Raw genomic sequence first — 22279 nt, 5'->3', positions numbered from 1 at the left:
AAAGGCAGAACTGCATAGTGCTATGGAAGCATCGAGAAAACAGCCAACTGTCAGAGGTGGGGCTGGTCAGGATGGCTTCTCAAAAGGAGTTGGCTTACACATGTAAGTACAAAGAAAAGTGTATGTATATACTTACGTAAACCTCCTCACTCTAAGTCAGACCCTAAAGGATGAGCAGGAGGTTTGCCAGATGGAGAGGAAAGGGAAGGGCATCCCAGGCAGAAGGAGCAGTGGACCAAATTAAGACAGGATAGACCATAGGGAAGTGGTGGGTGCAGAAAGACTAGAACACAGAGACCAGGGCTCTCAAGAGATGAAGTGAGTGATGATGGAAAGGGAGCTTAAAGCCAGAGCTTTTGGACTGTTTCATGCTCATGCTGTGAGCTTTTGTAGGCAATGGGGAGTCAATGTCAACTGTCAATCAGGAAAACAGCAAGATTGGGTATTTCCTAAAATGTTGTCATTAGTACTGTTACCAGATAAGCCAAGATTCCACCAAAGACACAGAATCAGTAGTGTGGTTCATATACATGTGTACAAGGAACAGTGAGGGAGCAGTGGGGAAGAGGAGTAGGGGAGAGACACATGGAACTGGTTTACTCGACTGTGGGGGCTGGGAAGTTTGAAATCCGTAGAACAGGCTAGAAACTCTCAGATGAGTGCTGAGGTTGCAATCCATACAGTTTTTTCTTCAGGGAAACCTCAGGTTTGATCTTAAAGCCTTTCAACTGATTGGATGAGGCCCACCCAGATTGTCTCCTTTACATCAGCTGATGAGGCCCACTCAGATCATCTCCTTTATTTAAAGTCAACTGACTGTGGTAATTAGTCACATCTACAAAATACCTACTCAGCAACACCCAGATCAGTGTACTTGACTGGATAATCGAGTGCTTGTAGCCCAGCCAAGTGGACACTCAAAACCAGCCATCACAGGGGTCTGCACTGTTTACTGAAAAATGAATGAATGTGACACCTGACACAAGGAGACAGGAAGAGCAAGCAACCTGAACACCTTGGCAGAGAGGAGTATGTGCCAGTGTTTGGAGGGGATTAGGAAGTAGGCAGCTGGTGATGCTAGACCAAGTACCCAAGGAAGAGTCATCTCTAGGAAATAAGAGATAGGAGACTAGGATTCACATACCTCTCATTCAATGAAGGTTTACTGATGAACTGCTTTTTACCCTAAAATCACCATACTGTAAAATATGGGTTATACAAATGTGTACAAAATGGGGTCACTGTCCTCAAGCTCAAAGTCTGGTTGTGGAGAGTTACGTAACAATACAAGACCATACAGAATTAAATGTAAGTTCTAGCCAACAGCCTGGCATAGTAGGAGGACACAGCAGCCAGCACAGACATAAGGACACATGAGGTGGGAAACACTCTGCAGTGTCCCAAGAAGCAGTGGTAAAGGGAAAAAACTGCCTGGAACATTCTGTGAGTTTGCCAAAGAATCAAACATTTTCTGAGGAAATGGAGAATGAGACAGTAAGAATTCTGGTTAGTCAAGAAAGTTTTTCTGAACTGGAGGGGTCTGTGTTTTGCTTGTTTTCTGTCATTGGTTGGTTGGTTGGTTTTGGTGGGGGGTGGGGTGGTGACCAGAATCCACAGGCCATCAGTTTGCTCATGGAAGGAGCCACAGATGGAGGTTCAGGCACCAAAATGAGCTCACTCTCCTGAGGAGAGCGGGCTGTTCTGCCAAGTGAGAAGCTGCCCTTGTCTTGTCTGCCCTTTCCCCAATCATGTAAGTGAAAGGTCAACAAATGTCATTTTCCAAAACAGCTTATTTTTCAGGGAAAGCTAAAGTAGTTAAGAAACATCCACAGCACACTTAGAGATGCAGAGTATCGCACACGTGCTCCCATTTCAAGGTCAGGAACAGAGAATATTAGTATCTGCTTGAATCTATGTAACACATCTCTGACAGGATACACGAGGTGCCCATAGTTCTAGATGCGGTGAGGAGGGGACGTGGTAGCAGGCAAGAGGATGGGTGGGGGATGACATAAACTTTCCACTGAATATGCTTCTGGACCATGTGAATACATTTCTCCAAATAAATAAAGTTGTAGATAAGTAATAAGTAACACAAACTTTTGCCCCTCCCTCTCCACCAAAAAAGCATATTTTTAAAGGAGGATACACAGCTAGAATAAATAACAGACAGGTGATCATAGCCACAGTAAGCAAGTCATGTCCAGGTGATCATGGGATATGGGATGAAAGGCCCTTTCTGGGCTAGGCGGTCACTGTGTGACAATCAGGTGATCCCTAGAGAAGGAACCGTTGGGTGTCTTTCTAGTCACATGTATTTCTAGAACCATCATTTTCATGGTGTTCAAAATGTGTCCTGAGAATCACTTTGGTGGGGAGAGGGCAGAGCAGAGTGATCAAAAATACAAACTTTGAAAATGACCAGTCTAAGAAACGAGTACCAGCATCACCATTATCCAAATCCCATGTTATTCACAGAGAATTTCTTTGAGGCCCTTCTACAGTGTTTACTGAAGTAATTCCTGTGCATAAGTGATGAGCCAAAGTTATCTGACCCAGATACATATTTTGTTTCTAAATTCTTCACCCTCCATGCAATTTTCTCTGAAATATTAAAATCGGGAAGAGACCCCTCACCTGCAGAGCCATGACTGTGAATGCCATGACAGGGGCATGAACAATTCTGCTCATAGCAACTGGTTTAACAACTGTGCTAGGCAAAGGCCATACAGAATGGCCCAGTAAGGGCCTGACACACTACTGGCAGTCCCAATACGTGATTCCCATTCTTCTCAAACACTAATCCTACAAGTAAGTAGAAAGCCAATTTTCTAGAGAAGTAATTACATAATCCACCTTTTACAGACAAGCTTTTTGACAAAAGTAATCGCTTGAGCAAAAGGAAAATAAATATTAGTATGAGTATAAGTATAGTAATCAGGCATATGCTGAAGGCAGAGCCCAAATCACAAGGGTTCTCATGAATTCTGCAAACCACAGAGTCGAGAATTGGATGGTTTCCTTCTGCAGCTTGGTGGCTGCCTTATTAGCAGGCTCACAAGATTAAGGTTTCATATGATAAGCAAATATGAAGAGCCACCCTCCTCCTGAGGGAAAATTCTGAGACTACAACCAATCTCATTCATTCATCACCTCAATCGGCTTCCTACCCCCACATACCCTTTCCTCAGCTCATAATTAGCGTCAAATGCAGAATATCCATATTGTTTGCCATTTACCTTCCCACATCATTAAGACTCACAGACAAAACATTTGTTTTATAACCCCAAACAACGATGAGCTCCATAAATACACTTCATTTATTATTTCAACAAACATTTACCAGGAACCTACTGGAAGGCAGCTAACATGTACTTCGCCTCAGGGGAACCCCAAGGAGAGGGACATGGAAAGGCCTCCCAACAGTGTGGTCATGATGTAAGAGCACACAATCCCACAGGATCCCCAGCGCCCTTGATCAAGGACAGCAAAGGCTCACTGTCTGGATGGAACACATCACAAATGGACGGCATTCCAGCCAAGTTCTGGCAGGTGAGGCACGTCACCCAAGCTGATGAGAAGAGCACTGCCTGCAAGCAATGTGTGCAAAGGCACAAAAGCAGAGAAATCTAGGTCCATGAAGGGGCTGGAAAAGAAAACGTCTAGCAGATGAGCCAGAGAGGTGGAAAGACACGTCCACCACATCAAGAAGCAGGAACTTCTAGAGATACCAAGAGGCCATTACATGGCCAAAAGCGACAAATAATAGAATCTGAAGATGCTTGAATAAAACCAAAGGGGGTTCCTCAAGAAAGAATATGAGAAACAGAAGAAGTTCTTGATCACTAGCCAGGATTTACATGCCAAAGGGAAATGTGGCTGCTGGATGTCATTGGCTGGCATTGCCTGCACCCTTCCCTCCACACAGGAGGTGGTCTCTCTACCTCAAGACAGCTGTGACCACTCCCCCAATCACCCAGGCCCGCACGTTGAGCCACCAGTAAAATCCCTGCTCTGCTGCCCCCCACCTGCTACATTCAGCCTGAACTTACATCTCACATCTCCCCCCTGCAACTGATCTGGGGCATGTCCTTGACACCCTCTTCTTCTCTAAAACAGAAGCATTACTTTTCTTCACTGCAAATATTTCCAGTCTTATAGCACCATCCTCTTTGACTGATGTTTCACTTTTGCCAGGGCCTTTTTCTGATTCTTCTCAAATGGAAGAGATTTGAAAGCAAAATCCTCAGGGCTGTGGAAAAGTATATAGCGGTCTATGTCTGAGTGTAAGCAGTTCACAGGGAAGGTTGCTAAGAGCTACTGAGAAAGCCAGCTGGGAGTGCGAAATCTCAGACATAGTTAAACATCTACACTAGATGATGAAGATGGGCACAGTATGTGATGAGATCTGGAAAGTTCACTTAACTGGGACACTTTTTTCCTACTGATTATGAATCAGTGAGGTACCACTAATGGGCCCCAAATTCTGGGGGGTTAAAGGAAGAGGCTTGCACAAATACAGCAGGAAAAACTCAGCCTTTTTCTTTTAACTGAAAATCTGCTGATTCAACTTACATTTCAAGGTGAAACATACAAAAATAATGGTCAGTGTTATTTCTCCTTTTTTTTTTAAGATTTTATTTATTTTAGAGAAAGAGCAAGAGTGAGCACGAGCAGGAGAAGAGGGAGAGAATTTCAAGCAGACTCTCCACTGAGCACAGAGCCCATGCAGGGCTCAATCTCACAACCTGAGCTGAAATCAAGAGTCGGACACTTAACTAACTGGGCCACTCAGGCTATTTTTTTACCGTTTTTATCTTGTTTTATACATCCCTAACTCACTGCATCACTGCTGCAGATGACAATGACTAGCAAGGAAGGAGTAGTTCTCACAATCATCCTGAAGCCCAGCCACACACAGGCAAAAAGAATCTTAGTAAATACGATTTGATGATAGAAATTGTGACAGTGATCCTCTTTTTCCCACTGCTGTGCAGAAATGGAAAAGAGTCGTTGAAAATGCCTGGGAAGGCATTATACTCCTAGTCCTCTATATGATGGATTTTAGATATTTTTAATCTGCAGCTACCCACTCTCATTTTGGGGATTTTTTGTTGTTGTTGTTGCTTAAAATATTTATTAATAATGCTACTTCATCAGTTTACCACATGGCATCTTGCTATATTCAAAGGAGTTCATTACTCAAAAGACCATCTGTCTAAGAGCTCAACAGAAGGTTTAAATAATCAGTAGTGAAGAATGTATGGTCACATTATATCAAGTCAAATATTTACATCTCTCAGATTTTGAATATGAACGTTCTTACCCAGCCATCCACCACAAGTCAGACTTAATTAGTATGCCATTGTTTTGGTATTTTTTACCTTCTGTATTTTCAAACTCATACAGAAATTACAATAGGAGGAGAGCTTAACTTATGCAAACAAGACTGCCAATCACACCCGTCTGTGCAGCACCTTCATTTAAGCAAGAAAAAAATCCTGACAGCAGCAGCATTTTCAAGCAGAAAAGCAGTTAAACACGGATCAGAAAAACATTTGGGTAAAAACAGCTGATTCTGCTTTTCTGAGCATTAATAATCGTGGCTGTTGTTGCTGCTACTGTGATCAGAATGCGCAGGAGCAGCAGCAGCTCCACCAGCCCCGCATCAGGGCAGGCAACCCCCCTGAATGGCTTCGTGATGCCCACAGCAGAGCCGGCTGGCAAACCCCTCCCAACCAGGGGAGGAGACACAGCAAGAAATCTGGAGAGGTGCATGGGTTAACATAGGCAAACGCTAAAGAAAAAAACTGCTTTCAAAGTCTTTCAACTAGGATTAAGCACAAATACGAATACATGGATACACGTTTAAATAAGAAAAAAAATAGGCAAGGTGGAAGAGGTACTACCAAATCCACTCACTAGGTATTATTTTAAAGTACTGAGTGCAAGCAGGGGCGCCTGGGTGGCTCAGTCAGGTAAGCGTCTCCCTCACCTCAGGTCATGATCTCAGGGTGCTGGGATGGAGCCCAGCATCGGGTTCCCTGCTCAGTGGGGAGCCTACTTCTCCCTCTCCCTCTGTTCCTTGTTCATACTCTCAGTCTCACTCTTTCTCTCTATTCCCCCCCACCCCCTGCAATGCAGTAGTGGAACAAGCAAACCTAATCCATTGGGTCGGGGACAAGTAAAGATGAGCAAGAGCAGTTAGGATTAGGGGAAAATCAAGTATGAATGAGAAGCCCTTTATTCCCCAGCTGGGTGGCCTTGGACAAACTGGCACACACCTCTGAGCTGCTTCCTCCTCCTCTGCATGCAGTGATAAAGGAAGGGGGGTTATAAAGCAACCTGTAGGACTGGCAGGAAGGTTTAAGTGAGATAACTTAGGGTCTGTGTCTGGGATGTTGGTATCTCAAAAGCACAAACACAAAACCATTCTCTCATTCTCCCCTGGAAGAAGGTCTGTTTTTATTCTCTGACTCAGATCCAATTCTCTCTCCATCTCGAAGATGAAAAAGTTCGATCTGTAACACCACGGAACTTAAGGTGTCTGACAACTTTAACATCCAAAGACTGGAAGGAGCACAGGGTGTGGGTGCCAAGTGGGTTTACTGCTCCCTGCTGAATGGCGGGCGGGGGGGAGGGATGCGGCAGGAGCCAAACCAACTGAAGATGTGCCCTGAGCAGGTGGAAAGTAACTGAAAATGTACAGCATTAACGCCCACACTGACAAACAAGGAGTACTCACAGCAAGAGCTTCAGGAATTCACCAGGAGGAAAGAGGTCCTGGTGGGAGGTGAGATGTGAGCAGGGCCTCAGAGAAGAGTTCCACTCCATCTTCAAAGCGAGAAAGGGCAGTGCGCTCCAGGCTGTGCAGAGCCTGGCGGAGGCTGATGGATAAGTGGGTGTGGCAGGAGCAAATGATTCATCACCAAGTGAACATTAAAAGCAAGAGCCAGAAAGACTAGTTATTTAGCTCAAGGGTTGAGCCTTAAAAAGCCAGGGAGAGAAATTTTAACTTTATCTTGAAAACAACATGTTTTAAAGTCAGAGAAAGGTTTAATTGAGGTAAAGTAAGTTTTTATCGTTTTTATATCAATGTGTAGTATTTACATAAATACTGTATCTAGTCTAGTGCCCAACAAAGAGTGAGCAGTGATTAAATGTGTGCTTTTGTTAGTACTGATAACAGTATATATATATGGCGCTTCTAGAGCATCCAGTCTTTCCTGACCTCCTTAAGACAAGAACTGGAGCCATGAGAGGGGTGGCTCTTGCTAACTTACGGAATTGGTGTCTAACTTGGAACAGGTAAGCAGTGAGGACTTGTTGAATGAAAGAATGCATCAGTGAATGGATTATCAAGGCAGATACAGTGTTAGGGAAGAAAAGGGGAAAATGAAGAAGGAAAGAGACAGGAACAGTGGGCTGAAAGCAGATTCCTATACTTCACACCACTCACATGGACACTACTATGTGGGTCCCCATCTCAGGTCCAGCTATTCATGGGAGGCAGCCAGACACCAAGGAGAAGCAGCCCACTCAGGATTTCAACAGAGAGGCTGCTCTACTGCCTACTATATTTATATAGCTAACCCCTAAACAACACTGAGGTTTACAGGCCCTGATCCCCACACAGTCCGAAGTCCATGTGTAACATCTGACTTCCCAAAACTTAGCTGCTAATAGCCTACCATTGACCAGAAGCCTTACTGATCACATGCAAAATTAACACGTATTTTATATATGTATTCTATACAGTATTCTTAAAGTAAGCTAGAGAAAAGAAAATGCTATGAAGAAAATCCTAAGGAAGAGAAAATACACTAACAGAACTGTATATATCATAAAATTCTGCATAAAAGTAGACCTGTGCAGTTCAAAGTCGTGTCATTCAAGGGTCAGCTGCACTCTTCCCCTGCTGCACCTCCAGTGAACACTTTCTTCTCCTTATAAATGTCTCAATCCTCTTCTACTATTAAATTCATTTTAAAAATCCACCTTTTCTGCAATTTGCATTTCCTGTCATTACCAGACTATAAATCCCTAAAGTACAAATATACATGTGTATTCACTACAGAGTTAGAGACTTCAAGGAGTGATCAATCAAAATTTTCTGATTAACAACAGATAAAGCACCAACAAAATCAGACTTCTGGTTTCCAGTGTTTGTTCATTCATTCAAACATGCACTAAGCATTTACTTCTTGGCTGCAAGGCCTACGGTGCATGAGGAAAGGCACAAAAAGCGTGAGCCCTGACTTCAGGAAGCTTCTAATCCAGTCACAGAGGAAAAACTGATGTACAAATTTTCCCGCAAATTGCTTTCAATCTCATCTCTAAGAAAATCTTTATTTTTCCAACACAATCAATAGTAAGAGCAAAATGGATACATCCTGGACTCCTGTCCTGCCTCTGAGAGGTCTATGTTAACAAGTGCTAAAATTACTTAAGTGCAGCCACAAGAGGAAAGGAGAAAAGAAGGAAAAGGGAAGAAAGATGTACGAGTTAGATCTGAGACAGGACATATCTGTTAACAGGACAAGATGTGTACAACCCAGAGGAGACCTTCAGGAGAAGACAGGGACACGGCTGCACTAAAATAATAATGTTGTATTAGGAAATGAAATATTTACACTTAAAGTTCTATTTCTAACAAACTTACTTTAAATAAGTTTGTTGTTTCAAATAAGTTTCCAATATCCAACCTTTCAACGGGAAAACTCTTTCCTACGATGCTTCCCTATAAACAGTCCTCTTTTTCTTTCTCAAAATACCGTGCAGATGTCCTTTGGTTTGCTGTTGCAAGAACACTGGTCTAATGAAGAGTGAAACCATTACACACATTAACTAGAGCACACTATTTGTGTCATGCACACACACTGCGACACTATGACACACGTGGGGGATGTTTTCTTTCTAGAAATGTGATCTGCATCCAGCCTGTGTGTGTTGTGGGCGTCCCTGGCCTTACAGCTGTCACCGGTGAGCTGGATATTGTCCCCAGGCATTCCACATAGTTTTTCAGTTTAATTTTAGCAAAAATCAAATGTCCCCTGTTTCTCTCCACAAAGTATTTGGCTTGCTTCCTTATAATAACATCCTATGGAATAAGAGCAAATAGGTTAAACAAGAAGTTGAATTTATACATTTATGTACCTTAATTAGCCCACATTGGCAGAGGCTTTTACTTTAAAATCAGACACAACACAAACATCCAAAAAACTTCTAGGCTCTACATCACATCACTAATCTCAACAGTACTGAGAAAACAAACCACACTCTTATCAAACAACTGAAATCACCCAGCAAGACGTATTTATCTTGCAGTTTTGTAAGCCCCGTACCCAAAATTAAACAGACAAGTCTTTCGGACTCAACAATTTATCTCCAAGGTAACTTAGGCCAGAGTGGGAAAGCAGGTATTTGTGGAGGAAAGTGCAGGTAATTCGACCCACAATGACATGCTTTGCCTGGCCAGTGCTACCCTGGAGCAGCAGAATCCCATTCTGACCTGTAACGTCTCCAGGTATGCGAGCAAGGGCAGGTCTCCTTCTCATAAGGACTTCTGAAGGCAGACTCTACCCAAATGCCACAGACCGCAGAACCTAAAATTACTCTGCCATAGGCAGACTCTCACTAAGTCCAAGAGCAGGCAGAGAGTGACAAAGCCCCCAACTGCTAAATGTAATCTAATAATTTGCATATGTAAGGATAAAGGTCTAGACTATGACATCAGCTTCACAGAAAAATCAGCAGATTCATAAAAGAACCAACTAGCCCACTCGGTCTTTGGAAATCCCAAATAAATGAATAGATGAAAAGGACATAACAGCAGGAGAGAGCAGGACTCTATATTGTCAGTCCTAGAAAGCGCAAAAAACATTTCTAAATAAAAGCATTCTGTGAATTCTCCATTATAGGAAAGTATGGGGCAGAGTGGGGGAAATCCATTCATCACACGGGTGTTAACTCATGAGGGCATTAACTAAGAAGCTGCTTCCCTAGCAACCTGGATACTGCTACAATGTCCTGGAAGAGCATTGTGAAGTAAAGACAAGCCAGAGTTAACCCAGAAGACTGTCAACAGCTCAAGGATCACCTAAACTTGGTGATAGCCCCTGAACAGCTAACACAGGATTCCTTAGAGATGACATTACAGCCAAAGATAGCAAGAGTGTCCACAGTCTGAAATGTCTACTGCAAGAATTCAGAATCCACTGAGCTATTCACGAGTTCACTGTGTAGACAGTCACTAAAGCTGCTATCCCTGCCTATTCGGAAAACTAACAAGAGTAATGAAGTGAGTATAACTGAGCCTCTATCATCAGCGTCTGGCTGGCAGTCCTAGGCCCTCCAAGACCCCCCAATATCTACAACATCTATTGAGAGCCCCAGGCTTTCTCATGGTGGTGGTACTGCTGTTGCTTAAGCAAAGATACCCAAATAATTCATCTTGTTGACATTTTTACAAGAAAAGACCCCCAAATTTCTCGCCTTCCCTCCTTTCAGTGATGAGGCAGGGCCACGTTGAGGCTGAAACAGCAAGATGAAAATTGATTCTGTAAATGTGTTCTAATGCCACAGACCCTGGTGGCCATGGAATCCTGCAACCGGGGCAGCTATGAGCACAGGAACTTCACTCAGATACGGAGAAACCAGACAGGTAACTCTGCAGACCAGGAGAAACTAATAACAGGGACAGAAGCAAGATAAAGTCAGAAGAAATTCCATGTCGTCAGGAGCTGTTTTCAATGGTACTTGAGAAACTTTGAACTTTTGCTTTGTAAAACAAGACATCTTATCCTCTCTTCCACAAACACTTAAAAAAAACCCAAATTGAAGGCCTCCAAGTTAATGAATATCAGGGGTCAGACTAAGTCTGCAAAAAATACTGATAAGATGATTTACCCAGAAAAGGTTACACTACACTCAAAGAAAGAAAGAAAGAAAGAAAGAAAGAAAGAAAGAAAGAAAGAAAAAATGATAAAGAAAGCAAGCTTACTTCAAACTCAAAGCTTTAGACCCAGATATACCAAAATCTCAATAAGTACGGGATAGAGGAGGACATTGGAAAGGCCAAAGAGACACAAGCCAACACTTATCAGGGCCCTGGGGCCACAGTCAAGAATGGAGAGTAAATCCTAATACCCAACCAAGGTAAATTTTCACTTGTGCTCCATCATCAAAAGAAGATTGCTAAATGCTAAAGAGGACAGCTCAATAAAACAATGGGATAGATGGAGGTGGGAGGCTGGCATAGCAGAGTGCTTGTCAAATCCATGGTAGGTGATGGTGGAAGTTTGTGGACCTGGTCTCGTATACATCTCCCACAATCAGGATGAATGGGAGGGAGTAACATACTGAATGCCTGCTCCACGAGGAAGGCATTCTATTTTATGTTAGTCACCCCAGGATTTGGTTGCCAGTATCCCCATGAAATGTGAACACAAGAGGCTCAAAGAGTTAAGGCAGCTATTCAGTCCTGGAAGCCACAGGCAGCAGGAGCAGGCGTTTGATTCTGGTCAAGGCAGTACAAGATCTCCCTGCGTGTCTTCACACATGCATCATTTTCTCTCCCAGCCCCACAGAACACCAGGTCCTACCAAAGCGTGACTTCAACTAGTCTTTCCATCCCTATCACTGGCCACTATGGACTTCTTGATTGTCCCCACAAACATTTTTTTCTCTGGCTAGTATGTCTTCTGTGTGTTCTCACTGCCTCGGGGAAGCCATGACACTAGCCCTCTCCTGTTTTCTGGCAGACATGACCCAATATTACCATTACTTACCTACATTCTTGTCTCTCCCACTAGACTGAGAACCTAGAAATCAGAAAACTCTACTCAATTTGGTATTTTCTCATCCTGCCTAACAAGGTACCAGCTTCAGTGAAGATTAAAAAAAAAAAAAAAGGCAGCTAAATGCAACATTGCCAGCCAGCCCAGAGCTGAATAGTGTCAGCAGGCCAAACACCCTGTATGAGCATGACACTGTTACGTGACCTGTCAATAGATAAGTCATACATTTAAAAGACTTAGGTAGAATATCTTTATATAAATTATTATATCCACATCAACAAAGCAATGTTGGTATGGAGAGCAAGCCAAAACAAAGAAACAGCCTTACTGGAAAAAATGACAAGCCCTAACGGCATTGTTCAAACAGAACCCTACCTGGAAAGTCAGTTGCCGTGGGCTTTCATCTTGTACAATAAAACCTCCCTGGAGAGTTGAGAAATAAGGAAAGATCTCCCTCTGAGATTTAAACTTTAAAGATCGAGAAGCCCCAAAGCCTCTAAGATCTGACTGTATGTATCCTAATTAATGGCAAAATATAATTTGGAAAAAGGGGTTTGGGTTGGGCACTCGGGATGTGGAAAGGGAGGATTCTGGAGCAAATGTTGGCATCCAGAGGAGCAGGAACTTCAGCCATGAAACAACAGTCTCTCATGACACCCTTGCCTGAATCCAGTGACTGCTCAGTCCATAAACATAACCCACTTCTCATTGCAAATATGCCAACCTCCAGATCTCTGCCTACCTATGGACAGAATGTGGGGACTGAGAAGAGGTCCCCATGATTATACTTTTTTCTGTAAATTACTACTAAGTGGGCACTCTGGTCACATACTCAGGTTAGTGAGCTTAGTTAATGTGATTATAGGTCTACGAGACAGATCCCATCTCAGTGCACTGAAAAAATATTTTTTTTAATTTTTCTGAATGCCAAATAATGTCTATCACCCATAAATGTCTTTGGAAGAGTTGGCTGGCATTTCTGCTGGCTGATGCACTATCTTACATACTCATTCATGTTTTCTTCAAAGCCCTACAATGTGTGAATCATGTTTTAGAGGGACATCAGTTTTGGTCAACAGATTTGTTTTTGTCTTTTGTTTTTATCAAACAGACAACAATTTACTCAGCAAGACTCACTGTCCTGGTGTAAAACTAAACTCTTACCTCTCAGGGTAGAAATGTCATACAAATAGTTTGGCTTTCCCAGTACAGAGGTACCTCTGCCTTAGTCAGGCTGAAGCTAATTCCAGAAAAATTTAATTTGCAAAAGCCAGCCCAAGGCTACCCTGATATAAATTCACTTGATGTGTTAATTTCACACTTTAGAGTCCTCATCCCCTTGGTGGGTGAGTGATCTCAAGTATGTGAAGTAGCACAGGGACTGAATTTACAAGTCATTTGTAAATTTACAAATTTACAAGTAACCTCGGACATCAACCCTCCACACCTGAAGAGAGCCAGAGTTCAGCTTCTACCCTCCTGCCTGCCAGTGGGAAAGCAGGGATTATGACCCAAAACAGCCAGGCTGAGTAAATTATTTTCATTATGCAGAGCTCTTATCACTGGGAACCAGCATCTCATTTAATCAAATCTTTCTTCCACATCTTCTTCTTCCTCTTTTTTTTTTTTAAGATTGTATTTGACAGAGATCAAGAGCACAAGCAGGGGGAGTGGCAGAGGGAGAAGCAGACCCCCTGCTGAGCCCAATGCAGGACTCGATCCTAGAACCCCAGGATCATGACCTGAGCCAAAGGCAGATGTTTAACCAACTGAGCCACCCAGGCATCCCCCCTTCCACATCTTCATACAGAAGGGACAGTTCCAATATGGGAAAATAATGATAGAAATGCAATCAGCTCCAGTTAGATCTAACAGGTACCAAGTACTATGGGCTCCACAGCCAAGAGTACCAAGCCTGGGAACTACACAGGCAAAGAATGCAACCTCTATTTGCCCAGGTCTGTGTTCTTGAAAAGAACTGTGACAGCTTCAATAAAATAAATCCATTAAATGTTCTGGCATAAAAACACTTTATAAAGACCATGAGGTAATGAAATGAGCAATGTTAGAATGCTTTAATATATATATTAAAATATATATACAGAATGTTCACACTCTATAATACAACTACACACGGATACACAGACACACTTAATTCACAGAAAAAAAAAAGATGATATTATCAGTTTTCATCATTGGGTTTGGGTACTTGGGGTGATTTTATTTCCTTCTTTCTATCCAAATATTATATATGGGATACACATTACTTTTGACAGGGATACCTCTATAAAGCAAAGCTGCCTTTGGATATAAACATAAATATCCTCAATTTATCAGTAAGAAGATCTAGGTCTTACTTTAAATCAGGAAATTGAGTGAGCTGTGATGCTTCTATGGGAAGCTAATCTGTTACAGATATAAGTTGACTCCATCTGTTTATCAGGGGAATCAAAGTTCTGTGATCCAGGGAGGGTAATACCTACGTGTCAGCAAATCCATCTCAAAACAAACTTCATTCCTGTTGAATCCTCCTAATTCCTTCATGACTTTTAATTCCTGCCGACCCCTTTATCTATATTTCACACAGAACTGTTGGCCTTTCAGGGCCCACGGAATTAGCTCAGAACAGAATGATCCCTATATTTTGCCAACAAAGAAACCTCCTTCGAGTTCAAAAGTAAGAGTTCTCCTTGGGACACTCCTGGCATCATGGCAGCCAGCAATCCCATTCCAGGGTCCCAACAAACTGTTTGGATGGAACCCCTTGGCTAACTCAGACCCCAAATCACATTCCCGAACCAGGCAGTTAATAAGACATCAGTAATCTGGTTATTAGTAATTTATAACCAAACAATAACATATGAAAGAAGCTGTTCTTCCCTGTCAATCTTATTCTCCAGTGGTCTTTAATAAATCCCTTGGAAATATAAAATTTAATTCAATCCTCTGCCAATCAGCTAGGGAGGCTAGGGAGTACTCACGGCTCCTATTAAAAGGGCATAATTCCATGGTGCCTGGGTGGCTTAGTGGTTGAGAGTCTGCCTTCGGCTCAGGATATGATCCCGGGGTCCTGGGATTGAGTCCCACACTGGGCTCCCTGCAGGGAGCTGCTTCTCTCTCTGCCTGTGTCTCTGCCTCTCTATGTGTCTCTCATGAATAAATAAATAAAATCTTTAAGGAAAAAAAAAGGGGGGCATAATTCCTCAGGAACAGGAAGGTTTTCCAGGGATGGCTTAGTCCTCACAGGAGGGACATCATTGCTTATTAGTCAACGTGGTCGGCAGGAAGAACCTCTAACTCTCCACCGCCTGTGCATCTGGCAGCTGTGGGCAGAAGGGACAGCACTGAGCAGGAGGCTGGCCCAGGCCTGGAGCAGGGTGCGGCCTCCAGCCTTCAGGAGGCTCACTGGCAAGGCCTGGGATCATGATGTAAGGCCTCTCCCACAACAGGCCTCAGACCCAGACTGTGTTGGTGATAAGTTCTAATATCAGCCAGAAATGGAAGCTTCTAAGTAGATATAATTTTTCAAAGGGGACAGAATCATGAGAAGTAAGATTACTATAAAAGTACCAAAATAAAAAGCTAGGATATAAGAAATGTAAATTATTCTATTGAAGATATTGGATTTTAGAGCCCAGATATTTAGGAAGAGGAAAAAGAGTAAATAAGAACACTTCTCAAGCTAGAATTTTAATAGATATAAAAGAAGCCTTTTTTGAAGCATGAAGCTTTCATTCATCAAATATTTATTAAGTACATAGCACCTGTCAGACAAACACACCATGACCATTACACATTTGTGCACACATATAAAAGAGTCACTCCCTACATGTACCAGTTCCTGGGAGGTACATCACAATCCCCACATCAGTAAGATAAAGTCAGTCAGACAGAATGAATTCCTGGACCTTTGTGATAAACGCCATAAATGACCTCCTATCCTCACAGATCAGCATCTTTCCAACTCCAAATAATTATTTATCACTGTTAAAAGAGAATAAGGTTTAAGGTAAATTTCAAGAACTCAGCTATGCTTCTTTTAAATGGATTTGCAAATGTGTGTCTGTCACCATGTGACCAGAATAAGGACTCTTATGTTTTAGGCATTTCCTTGCCAGACTCTGACCAGCCCCTCTAATATACCTGCTGTGTCCAAGGAAGCTTACTTATATTATCATCAGTAGGCAAAGCTAACTAGAACATCCATGCAACACAAATGTGAGGCCAACAGCAAAATAATACACTTCACAATTCTTTCAATACACAAGAATTCAAACTGGATCCCATATTCATTATCTTTGAGTTTGGTCCTGGAGTGGGTGAGTCCATAGATCACCTATCCATCCTATGCTCCTCTCTGTCATAGAGACACAACACACAGAGTCTCCAAGAACGTGAAATGGAAAACTAACTAACATGTGTGTCCAGGGTAAATAGCCCCGTTAACTTTCTGGTCATTTCTGCAATGTCTACATTCACTATACATCAGCAGAGGATACCTGTCTTCTCTTTGACTGGCATGTCTTCCATTGTGACTCTGGCTAAGTTCCTCATCATTGCTGGGCTTTGAATGTCTCATCTGTACTATGAGGTTTGGAGCTACAGGGGTGATTCCCAAACATTCAACCGGCACACAGACAACTGCATCAGAATGATCTTGATGAAAATTCCATTTACTAGCTTCCACCTTAACCTACTGAATCAAAGTCCAGGGGCAGGAGAGAAGGGGACACAGGGCAGCATGTGGAGTGGGCCTGGGAATGGATAGTTTGACAAAGGCCAGTGGTGGCTCTTGATATGGAGGTTTGGAAATTATAAACCGTTCAGGGCTGAAGGTAAAGGGAAGGCCAGAGTGCCAACCACCTGTTGTGTCCCCATTGCTCCAGCTCCCCTCTGACGCTGGAAGAGAATAACTATGGCATGAACATGGATGAGCAGCAAATCCCCACAGGGGTTTTGGAAAGTATGGGATCTGAGAGAAATACTGAAGAAATGGAGGAAATTGTCCAAATGTAGTTGGGAAAGCAAAAATCTTCCCCTTGACAAGATAGGTCAGGCCAACCCCACAGAGTGACATGAATTCCCAACAGCAAGGAGAATCATTAATTTGTAACACGAGCAGAAAGGAGGAGTTAAAACCCATGGGTATTAAGCCTAAAAGTCATCCAAGATGGCTCAGAGTCTATCCCCTCACTAAGCACTGCCAAAGAAAATCTTTACACTTGGCTAATTGCCTGGTTGTGAATTAGTTTGGGTATGATCTTTATGAAGATGCATACTCTAAAAAGTCAAAGCTATACAGCAGTGATTCTAATATACTGCTCATGATGACATTTTAATGACAGGAGAAACAATAAAGGAAGACAAGAATTATAAATAATATCTAATCTATTATGCGGACACTTTAAGGACATCACATTATTTTACAATGAGAGATTGTTTTTCCATTACAACTATGAGGAACCTCATGTTTCTGCCTCCTAATGGATTGATGCATATTTCTGACAATGGATTAGAACCCAGCAAGTTCTGATGGCTGTTTTAAAAACAAGTTTAAACTAACATTTAAATGGTATGGGTTTTATCTGTTTAATCCTTTTGATAAGCAGAACCAGACAATGGTATCCCCCCAAGGGGAAGGAAAGCACATCTTTTTAAACAGAGAGCAGAGATTCTAGAACAAGAAAATGTTTCACGTGTTCATTCCCCACCCAGCACTATAAAATATGCACATTTCAGTGCATTTTAAGAGGAAAAGGAGAAGAAATAAAAATTAGCAACCGAACAAACACCTGTGAAGCGATGTGTCTGGAGAGCTGGTACACCAGATTAGAGGTAGGTACACATCTGGCATCACCTGACAGATCGCCAAGCCTCTGCATTTTTAGGCTATTCAGACTCTTTATAAAGAAGAAACAAACAAACAAAAATGCTACACGCCTGAACTGTGAGGCGGGAAAGCCTACTTGTAACTCAGTCCTTGTCAGACCAAATCCAGCAGAGCCTCAAAAGGTTCAATAGCCTTTTTATAAACCTATTGTGTGGATTAGTGCCTAAAAATAGTATGGTTCAACAGGCAGATCACACCGAGGAATAATTCCTATATACTCAACTGCCAAACAACAGACAAAGGAATGGCAAAGAACAACAAACATACTTGTGGGCAGCACAGAAGCCCCTGCGGTCGCCCCCTCCATGGATCCCTCTGGGTTCCCGACCTTGTCTGAATACCCAGGGACCCACTGAACCATTCCAACCTAGACGGGAGAGACCGAGGTGAGGGGGTGGACAAGAGGGCACAGATTCTACAGGATTCTAGATTCTACAGTACTCATGGCTACTTTCAAGAGATTGCATTCACCTCACCAAAACAGACATGACTGACAGTGCTAATGACACGATGGTAACAAAGGAATATAGACCTTCCAGGTCTCCCCTAAACTAATGCAAAATTTTCCGTCTCCCCTGCTTATCAACATCAGCTGGGAAGGCTCAAAAAGAGCTGGGAAATTCAGTCACAAATCAGTTGCTAAATATCAGTTTTAGAAATCAGGCCCTGGTATTCTGAAAAGCTTCCTAGGTGATTCGGATGGGTAGCAAAGAGTGAAAACCACTGCTTACAACAACAAAGGCTTTTAGGCCAAGTTAAGTCCACAGCCCAGGTCAGAGGCAGGCAAGATAAGCCAGCTGGGAAAGGGTAAGCATGAGGCACTCCACTTGCAAAGGTCCGGTCACCAAGATGCCACCAGTACTACATTCCTAGACACCATTCCTGGAAAGAACAAAAGTCAACTTACAATGGGCTACTATGAAATAGTCAGATAAGATCATAAGAGTAAAAAATCACAACCTCAGTTTTAATAATACTTAATCTCCAATTTGAACTTACTGTTTACTTTTCCTTCTCTCATTATATTTACAAAAAAGAGACTCTACCATGGATTTTTATGGCGGAGACAAGATGAAGCCAAGATGGGAGAAGAAATAATAGTGTCTTACCAACAGATTTCAGTTGGTTTTTCAGATAAAATTGAAGGGAGATAAATAAAACAACAGATCAGTTGTAATAAGCACTGTCTCGCTGAATTCAGATTAAAATCTTACAACAGATTATTGTATCCTTTTAGCCAATATCGAAACTGGCCACATAAAAGATTAAGGAAATTGCCCAGGTGACATTAAGCTAATAATCTGACAACCTGGGTGGCAAACTCTGTCACTGACCAAATTTAAAATAAAGGTTCTTTTGCCTTCTTGTCACTAACTCATACTATTTGCACAAGCTCATTTGCCAGATGTTTTTGTGCAAATCCATGGGAGTCAGCACAGACTCAGGCTAAGAGCCAGGTGCTTACATGCAAGTGCCCTGGGCATCTCTGTCCTTGGAGCACCTATGTCCACAGGGCAGGGTAGACAGTCACGGGAGCCATTCATGTTTAAGGAGAACATACCTGCCAAGGGCTTACAACAAGCCTTAGAATAGAAAAGTGCCCACAGGTGCTGGCTACTATTATCACTATATTGAGTGTAAGAGAAAATCAAAGAATCTGATCTCAGAAACATGTTCACAATTGTTAAGTAATTAAATATAAAAACTTAGCGTGTTTCACTGCACATGTAGACTCCAAATAAACTGCCTTATACAAGCAATGACTGCCATGACTTCATGTCACTTGTGCCTCAAGGTGTGGAGGGGACCAGAAGACCTCAGATCCTACAACATCCCAGACCGCAGAAACGTGGGAGGTATAAGGACGGTCTAAGTTTGGAAAGACACCCAGTACGTGATGGATCGTCTCCACCTCTATCAGACACATGGCTAATTACCATAGAATTGCTTCTCTCGAGGAAAAACAGTTATTTTAACTTTAGAAAGTCTTAACATTATCCATTGTTCCTCATTAGCTTCCTTTATAAAATCTTCCACCCATATTTCCTCCAGAGAAACGTTTAATAAAAACAAACAAAGCAAAGAAAATACAACATGCTGAGATGTAAGTTACCAACTTACAATGCGTTTTGTGCAAGAGCCCTGCTGGCATTCAGGTTCATGAACTAAGAAGCACATTAGTGGCTTTTCAGTAAGGGAGCATTCAGAATTATGTCTTTATAATATGAGACTTCAAATGTTTCCCAAATAATAACTCTCCAGAAGACTTTTGCAAAGCTGGACATCGCACTGTAAACATTTTAAAATGGAATTCCTAATATACTGACTTTACTATTCATCCCATTCACCTTTCAGAGGTCATACGGAACTAAGCAGCCACTTGAGGTAAAGATTCAACCAACCAGGAAAAGGTCCAGCTTTCATGACGCTCAAGGGTTAAGTGAGTTTTGAGAGGCTTGCTACTTCAAGTGGGTGCTGGGGCCATGGTCAGGTCACTCCTTCAACATTTATCTGAGAATCAGAACATACAATGATTTGTTTCTGATGATTCTTATACACATTGAGGTTTTGCTAGGATTCTATTTGGTCTCACACAACATCAAATGTTTATCTTTGTGAATGATAGATATACGGTATCAGTGTAATTGTACCAATTCTCCTTGTTGATTCTTCTCAGAAAATAAGACCCCATCTTGAAATCTCTGTAAGATGAGGCTAAACAGATGGTATAGCCTTCTCCAAAAGGCACCTGCCTTTGGGGCATTTCCAAAGAATGAGGTCTGAGGGCCCACCTCCCCCCAGATCTGTAACTGACTAGCTGACTAACCCTGAGCACATCATTTGACCTCCCCGGGCCCCAGCTTCCTGGTCTTTAAAATGTGGATAGTAACACCTACTTCAGAGAACTCCTGGGAGATTAAATGGGATAGGTGAGGTACTAAAATAATATCTACCACATAGTGGTAACATTAAATAAATAATTGCAATAATGTACTAGAATAATTACTGAGAAGAGAAGAATATGGCCTGCAAATATACTGCAGATGAAACTGTCTGCCACATTCTATCATAAAGTCCCTTTCATGCGATTACATTGATCAGGGTTACATTTTGGGAAAAATCATTTGTAATATAATGGACACAAAGCACATTGTCATTTTTTTGACTACACAGAACCTAATGGTAAAAGAAATTGGAAAAAGAAAAGGAAAAGAAATCCCTGGCTATCACGAAAAGTGTATCTTAACTGTGAGTTAAGAAAAATAATCCCCCCCGAAAAAAAGAAAATAATCCCTACCATAATAAATGATAGGTTTGTAAAAAACAAAGTAAAATGATGATTCACAAAACAAAAAGAAAGAAAGAAAAATAATCCCAAGTAAAAAGCTGTTTTAAGTGTGACTGGCATCAATCAGTCCAGAAGAAACCAGAGCCCTGTACCTATCACATTAAGCACCAAATCCTACTTTGCTCAAGTGATGGGCTCCAGAGAGTCCTCCCAGCCTTGGGAGGAGAAGGAGAAGGAAGGGGAACAATCAGCAGGACTGTCCCCAGTGCAGGAGGAGAAAGGATGGCTCCATGAAGATCTTGCTCAGCCTGCCCTATACAGGATGACCTCACCAAATTCTCATACCCTATATGATCAGACACAAATTCATCATATCATCTATTTCCACACGTTTTTGTGCTATGAATAAAGTGCACTAAAACGTATGTGTTCATCCATTCAAACACATGTAGTAAGTGCCTACGACATGCCAGCCAACCTGATGGGTGCAGAGATCCATGGCCAACTCAGCTCACTAGTATTTCCCTAATATTTAATGATTACACCAATCATACCTCTTATTAGAACTATTTGTAAACACTTCTTTCTTCCCTGTTAGATTATAAACTCTCGAAAGGAAGGGCCAAATTTAATCATCTTGTTTCCCTTGGCTCCTAACAGAGTGCTCCACGAATAGATATTACCCAATAAATGTTCACTGAACTAAATCACCTCCAGTATGCATAGAACGGGAGAATCCACAGCCTCCCTCCTGTGAGTTCTTCAGATCTTAAAAATCCTTTGTCTGAGGTGACTAACCCTTTTTAAACCTGGCTGACCGTGGGATGCAAAATGGAACATTTTGAAACAAAATCTGGAAAATGTCTGTGCTATCCCATGAATATAAGCAGCAAAAATGAAGTTAAGGGAGAAGTGTGAGATCACCCAAACATTTTATAAATAGACCAGTACGTTTCCCAGTGACCAAGTGCTTAAGTAGATGATCAGGCACCATCACAGTTCAGCCTTAATCTTAACATCCTGAGCCTGGCAACGGAAGGTACACTGCTACTGGAAGTAAGCAAATGGCATCCACCCCAGTGTCCTTCCCTAGGTAGAGACATCTAAGGAAGTATGAGGTCTCTGCAGAACTTGGGCAGGACAATGAGAAATGTATCAGTCTGCGTACACTCTAAGCAAATCGAGATAAACTGTGGCCCCTTCTGAGGTCCACTAGAGACTTAGAATTTCATTGGCCTTACATAATTGACCTAAAAGAAAAAAGGACAGGATTGAAAGGAAGCCTAGCACCCCCTGCCAATA

The 22279-nt window shown here is 42.2% G+C and overlaps 1 protein-coding gene across 8 annotated transcripts in view; it reads right to left on the bottom strand.

Moving 5' to 3' along the window:
- SIPA1L2 (signal induced proliferation associated 1 like 2) overlaps positions 1-22279 on the bottom strand; it is a 213572-nt gene that overhangs the window by 142175 nt on the left and 49118 nt on the right. Inside the window, exon 3 of one of the 8 annotated variants that reach the window (XM_077894495.1) lies at positions 20091-20199. The exons of the other annotated variants lie outside the window; for them this stretch is intronic. The gene's annotated coding sequence lies outside the window, so the exon portion shown is untranslated. The remainder of the gene's footprint in view (positions 1-20090; positions 20200-22279) is intronic. 8 annotated transcript variants of the gene reach the window in all.

The sequence above is a fragment of the Canis aureus genome, chromosome 4, assembly GCF_053574225.1.
Source record: "Canis aureus isolate CA01 chromosome 4, VMU_Caureus_v.1.0, whole genome shotgun sequence".
Classification (NCBI taxonomy): Eukaryota; Metazoa; Chordata; class Mammalia; order Carnivora; family Canidae; genus Canis; species Canis aureus.
The sequence above is the reverse complement of the archived record's forward strand: the minus strand, read 5'-3'. Positions and strand labels throughout refer to the sequence as shown.